The 6,000-nt window shown below is 48.0% G+C and overlaps 1 protein-coding gene across 1 annotated transcript in view; it reads right to left on the reverse strand.

Annotated features, from left to right (window-relative positions):
- KLHL5 (kelch like family member 5) overlaps window positions 1-5,711 on the reverse strand; it is a 79,070-nt gene extending 73,359 nt beyond the window's left edge. The window contains exon 1 of the mRNA XM_070397888.1: window positions 5,629-5,711. The gene's annotated coding sequence lies outside the window, so the exon portion shown is untranslated. The remainder of the gene's footprint in view (window positions 1-5,628) is intronic.
- Between the last annotated feature and the right edge of the window lie 289 nt (window positions 5,712-6,000).

The raw sequence follows: 6,000 nt of genomic DNA on the forward strand, positions 1-6,000 counted from the left end.
GCGTTTTAGATTCTCTCTTTGTATTTAAACTTTTGCATTTTAATTATGATGTGTCTTGGTATGGGCCTCTTTGGATTCATCATGTTTGGGACTCTCTGTGCTTCCTGGACTTGTATGTCATTTTCCTTTACAAGATGAAGAAAATTTTCAGTCATTCATTCTTCAAATATGTTCTCAATCCCTTGCTCTCTCTCTTCTCCTTCTGGTACTCCTATGATGCAGGTGTTACACTTCATGTTGTCTCACACATCCTTTACACTATCCTCATTTAAAAAAATTTTTTTTTCTTCATTTTTAGAGAGAAGGGAGGGGGGTAGATAGAAATTATCAATGAGAGAGAAACATCAAGCGGCTGCCTCCTGCACAACCCATACTGGGGATTGAGCCTGCAACCTGGACATGTGCCCTGACCAGGAATAGAACTATGAACTCTTAGTTCAGGGGCTGATGCACAAACACTGAGCCACACTGGCCAGGCTATCCTCATTTTTAAAAATCTTTTTTTCATTTTGCTGCTCTGATTGTTTTCTGCTACCTTCTCTTTCAAATTGCTGATTTGATCCTCTGCTTCATCCAACCTACTGTTTATTCCTTCTAGTGTATTCTACATTTTAGGTATTGTATTCTTCATTTCTGGTTCCTTTTTATGGCGTCTATGTCATTTTTTTATGCTTGCTATCTCTTTGTTAAAGTTCTCACTAAGTTCTTTGAACATTCTTAGTCCCATTTTTTTTTTTTTAAACTCTGTATCTGGTAAATTGCTTGCCTCCATTTCATTTAGCTTTTTCTGGAGCTTTCTCCTATATATGTTCTTTCTTTTGGGGCATGTTTGTCTTCCCATTTTGGCTGCCTCTTTGTGTTTGGTTTTATGTATTAGGTAGATCTGTTATGACTACCTTGGTAGGGTGGTGTTATGTAGTAGGTGTCCTGTGAGACCCAGTGGCACAGTCTCCTTGATCAGCTGATCTCAGTGCTCCAGGAAAGTCCCTTGCTTGGGTTATGTGGGCCCTCCTCTTGTAATGAAGTTATTTTTTTTAAAGACATGCATTTTTTTCCTATTGATTTTTTTAGAGCGAGAGAGAGAGAGAGAGAGAGAGAGAGATTGGTTGCCTCCTGCACATGCCACAACTGGAGCTGGGGATCAAACCTGCAACCCAGGCATGTTCCCTTAATGGGAATCAAACCTGTGACCCATCAGTGCATGGGCCAATACACTATGGCCACTAAGGCACACCTGCCAAGGCTGTAATGAAGTCTTGATTGCTACTGGCCCATTTGTGTGTGGGGTCAACCCTCAGGCTGGCTGATTGTGAGGATCAATCCCAACCAGTGCACAAACTGCCGTGCAGCTTCTGACCACATGAAGTGGAATTCGCCTCAGCAGTGTGTGGTGCCTGCCATGACCTCCCTTTGGATATCCTGCTTGTGAAGCTAATTGGATCCCGCTCTGATGTTGTCTGGAGCTGGCCACCGAGTGTGTTGGTTCTGAGGCCTCTTAAGAAGGACTCTGGTGCAGGCCAATGTCAGATGTTGCCTGAGACTGGCCCTGGCAACCTGTTTGGAGCTGCAAAGCAATCCATAGTTTGTGGCTGCCTTTGCTAGGCCTGGCTCTATGTGGGAAGGATCAAGCTTTTACCACACCGGATCCCTGGGGCAGATCAGCAAAAGTCCTAAGGAACCCCAAGATCCTCCTCCACCTGCCTGCCAACTACCTGTTAGACTCAGTCGCTAAAAGAGCCTCTGGCGATACTCGAGTTGTAATAGGTACATTTTCAATGAATCATCAGGAAAGGGCAAGTGGTGTTTCCCAGGTCTATGCAGGTTCAAACTTGGTGCTAGTGCCTGGTCTGAGGCCACTCAGCAAATATTCCAGGGTATATACCTGCTGGGGGTCTGCAGACCTTTGTGATGGGGCCAGGTCTCAGAGAATCATCAGGGTGAGGCCAGCAGACTTTATCAGGCCCAAACAGACCAAGATTTGGCTACATGAAGGGAGGGGCTCTGCACTGTTGGGTGTGCCAGGGAAAAATTTCCTCCACCCTAGAGCCACAGAACGTAGTCTGTCCCAGATTCTACGAGGAGCCTGATCTCAGTTGTTTGGGGCAGCCAGGAGTAGGGAAAGGGGGAGGTGCTGGTCAGGTTTGGGGGTAGGCAGGGAGGGGGCCCCCACCCCATAGTTACACAATACAGTGTCTCCTGAATTCTGCCTAAACCTCAGTAGGTGCAGGCACCAGGATTTGGGAGGATGGGGCTGCTGGGAGCCTGGTGAGTGGGGCTAGCAGATCTCCCCTGAGGGAATGGTGCCAGTTAGATTCAAGGGAAAGTGGGGTAATGGCCCCCACACCAAAGCCACACCACGCTTTCCTGACACCCCCTGAGTTTGCCAACCCTCTACACCCTGGCCCAGGCAGCTAACTCCTCAGTAGGATGCAAGTTCCACAGGGTGGGTGATAGGGGGTCCAGAGGGAGGGGCTTTCCCGGAGGCTGATGCTATAGGGAGGGACATGTTCCACCCCAAAAAGATGGTGTCTGCGGTGCAGGAGAGTGACTCAGCACAGGGGTAGCTATCCCCTCAGCTCTCTCCCTAGAGCCACAAACCCCAGTCTCTCCTTACTCAACTAGTCTGCTCCGCCCTCCCTCCAAAGGAGCCCAGGGTGAGTGGCTGGGAAAGAGATTTTATGCATTGGCCCTTTAAGAGGGTGCCTGTGTATCTAGTAGACTCTGGTCTCTCCTTGGCAGACAGAATCCCCACCGATTTTCACAGCCAGATGTTATGTGGTTGCTGGGGAGCCTAGGGTGGGGGTTGAAACTCCATGCTCCGCAAGGGGAACCTTTGCAGCTGAGATATCCCTCTGGAATCTCAGATGCAGCCCTTGGGAACAGGCCAGCTCTTTTCATGTCTACCCCCTTCCTACCAGTCTTGATGTGGCTTCTTCTGTAAATCCTTGGTTATAAGACTTCTTTTCAGCCAGTCTTCAGGTTGATTGCTCTATATTTTAATTGTAATTCCAGTTTGGTCCTGGGAGGAGGTGAGTGGAACATCCACCTACTCCTCCGCCATCTTGGATCCTGGCCCTTAAAGCTGTTTTTCTACTACCCAATACCTATTCCACTCGCAACATCTATTGAACGAACTGAGTGCTGGCATCATTCTAGTCTTACAAATAAGAAAACAGATTGAGTGGTTCATAAATTTGCTAGAAACAACCCTGCACATTAGTGGTAGTATCCCAGATTTCCTGGCTTCAAAGTCCTTTCCAGTATGTACCATGCTATCTAAGGTCTCTTACCACTACAGAATTCTAGGATTTATAGTAAAATAATAGTATCAATAATGTTTGTGATGGAAAGGACATGTTAATCACATGTTTACATCTGAAAATAACTGAAGTTATTCTTCAAGGAATTCTATTTGTGTAAACCTAGTCCAGGGGTGGGCAAACTTTTTGACTCGAGGGCCACAATGGGTTCTTAAACTGGACTGGAGGGCCGGAACAAAAGCATGGATGGAGTGTTTGTGTGAACTAATATAAATTCAAAGTAAACATCATTACATAAAAGGGTACGGTCTTTTTTTTTTTTTTTTTTTAGTTTTATTCATTTCAAACGGGCCGGATCTGGCCCACGGGCCGTAGTTTGCACAAGGCTGACCTAGTCTAACTCAAGACCAGGAGTAGCCTTGAAGTGCTGAATAGGAAAAAGTCCTAAAGGTCATTTGGTCCAACAGGCAACCTGCAGAATAATGAAGAACTATGAAAGAATTCAGGGGAAAAGTAGCCTTTACCTTTAATATATATAATATTAAAATTCTGACTTTTTAATTATCTTCACTTTGGAAATAAATTGGAAAACCTCAAACTCTTTGCTTTCCAGTTCCTATCAAACCTCAGTTGTAGGGAATTCTCATGAAGAACTGTTTGAAGAATAGGCAGTCCAGCCATTTCGACAGGTTCAGTGGTTTTCCATTTGTGTTCCATAGTCAAATAAATTTTGAAAAGGTAACAAAATGTAACCCCCTTTAAAAGAGTAAATTTGAACATTAGCCAAGAAAGAGTAAATAACTACTAAAATTGTTCTAATCCAGCTATCTCAAACTTATTTGACCTAGAATCTTACCTTAAGTAATGAACTATTGATTTCTCATTTCTTAGGACACAGTTTGGGAAATATTTTTATTGGTTTCAGAGAGGAAGGGAGAGGGAGAGAGAGAGAGAAACATCAATGATGAGAGAGAATCACTGATCAGCTGCCTCCTGCATGTCTCCCACTGGGGATGGAGTCAGAAACCCTGGCATATGCCCTGCCTGGGAATTGAACCGTGACCTCCTGGTTCATAGGTCAACGCTCAACCACCAAGTCACAGCAGCTGGGCTTAGGTAATTTTAAATGTTATGAATGGATCAAAAAAATTAAGCTTTCAGAGAACTTACCTTTAGAGTTTTATTACTGCCCTTTATTGAAGAACACTGTTGTCCAAAATTCATTATTTTCTGCAGGATATTTTAAAAATGTCGCCAAATGCATCATACAGTTTTATAGTATGCACTTTCCCTGTCATTTTGTTGTTGTTTTTTTTTCCTGCTCTGCCTCAATTTTCTCATTTAGTTTTGTTTCATCCTATGGTACTATATGCTTCAAATAATTTCTGGAACTATCTATTGTATATATTAAGACCTATCTTCTTACAATTTCACAAGGATTTCTACCTACCTGCCCCATTACCCAAAAATAGTATATTCACCTTTGTGTAAAGGTATTCACATAGTTATGGCAAGTCAATAGAAGATACACATTCACGATCTAGTTAAATTCTCAAATGCTTAAAACCAGAAATAAGTCATTATTGTCCCCCCGCCCCCAGTGGTATAATAACCAAAAAGACTTGTTAATCTGTTTTCTAAAAGGAAGGAGAAGGAACATTTATTAGGCACTAGTGACTGCAAGGCATTTTTTAAAGGGCATTTGCATATGCACAGGATGCACAAGACAGTGGTCAGATTGGCTGGGGGTCAGGGTGGGCGGGGAGAGGGAATGTGTCTATGTTATCCCTTTCGAATTCTGTGAGTGCATCAACCATTGGAACACATTTTCCAAAATCAAACGGATCAATAATAAAGATGGCAGTAGTGCTTTACTCCTTGATACAGCAAACTTTCTCCCTTAGCTTTTGATGCCCTGCAATGCTTAAAAGGAATAAAGTTTCACCCCGGCACGCCAGGGCTCATAGACATAAAGTCCCTTCCTGGTTCTCCACACTCCGGGGCGAGGAATGACTTAACCCAAAACTCAGAGCATGAGCGTCTGCGGGAACAGCGCGGGGACCTGAAATGGTTCCCGGCTCCTGGCAGAACAGTCCCGGGAAGAGCCATGATCCTGGTCGGCGGCCCCCGCCTCCCAGGCCCGCCGCCAGCGCCGCGGCCACAACTTTGCACAACTCGGCGGCCCAGACGCTCCGGGGTCCGGCTGCGCGGCGCGGGGGCCCGGCCCGGGTTCGAGCCCGGACGCGGTGTGGGGAGGCCCCCGCCTGGCTGCCTCCTGGGGCGGACGGAGGGCCCAGCGGCCCGCGGGCCGCCGAGACCGGGGGGAGGGTCGCGTGGGGACCAGCTGCCGGGAGGAAGTCGCGCTTACCTCGTCGGGCTCCCGAGGCGGCCGGGGGTCACGGCGGGGCGGGGCGGCCGGGCGGGAGGCGGCGGGCCGGCGGGGGGCGGGGGCCGGCGGGTGGGGGAAAGGGATGCTCGGCCCCTCAGGCGCCCCCAACCCCTCCCCGGCAGCCTCAGCCCCGGCGCCCGCCGGGCCGGGGCGGGCCACTCCCCCTCCGTCAATCTGCACCAGGTTTTGGGGGGACCAACTCTTCGGGCGAATCGGAGGGGCTGGCGGGAGGGCGCGGGAGTGGGAGACGGCACCGATCGCCCGCCAGTCAGTCCAGGCGCCGAGCGAGCGGCTCCCGCCCCGCCCCCTCTCGCCAGGCCCCGCCCCCAAAGCCCCGCCCCCTCCTCGCCG

Source organism: Myotis yumanensis, unplaced genomic scaffold (genome assembly GCF_028538775.1).
Source record: "Myotis yumanensis isolate MYYU_CA2020_CCGP unplaced genomic scaffold, mMyoYum1.0.hap1 SCAF_1, whole genome shotgun sequence".
NCBI classification, from domain to species: Eukaryota; Metazoa; Chordata; class Mammalia; order Chiroptera; family Vespertilionidae; genus Myotis; species Myotis yumanensis.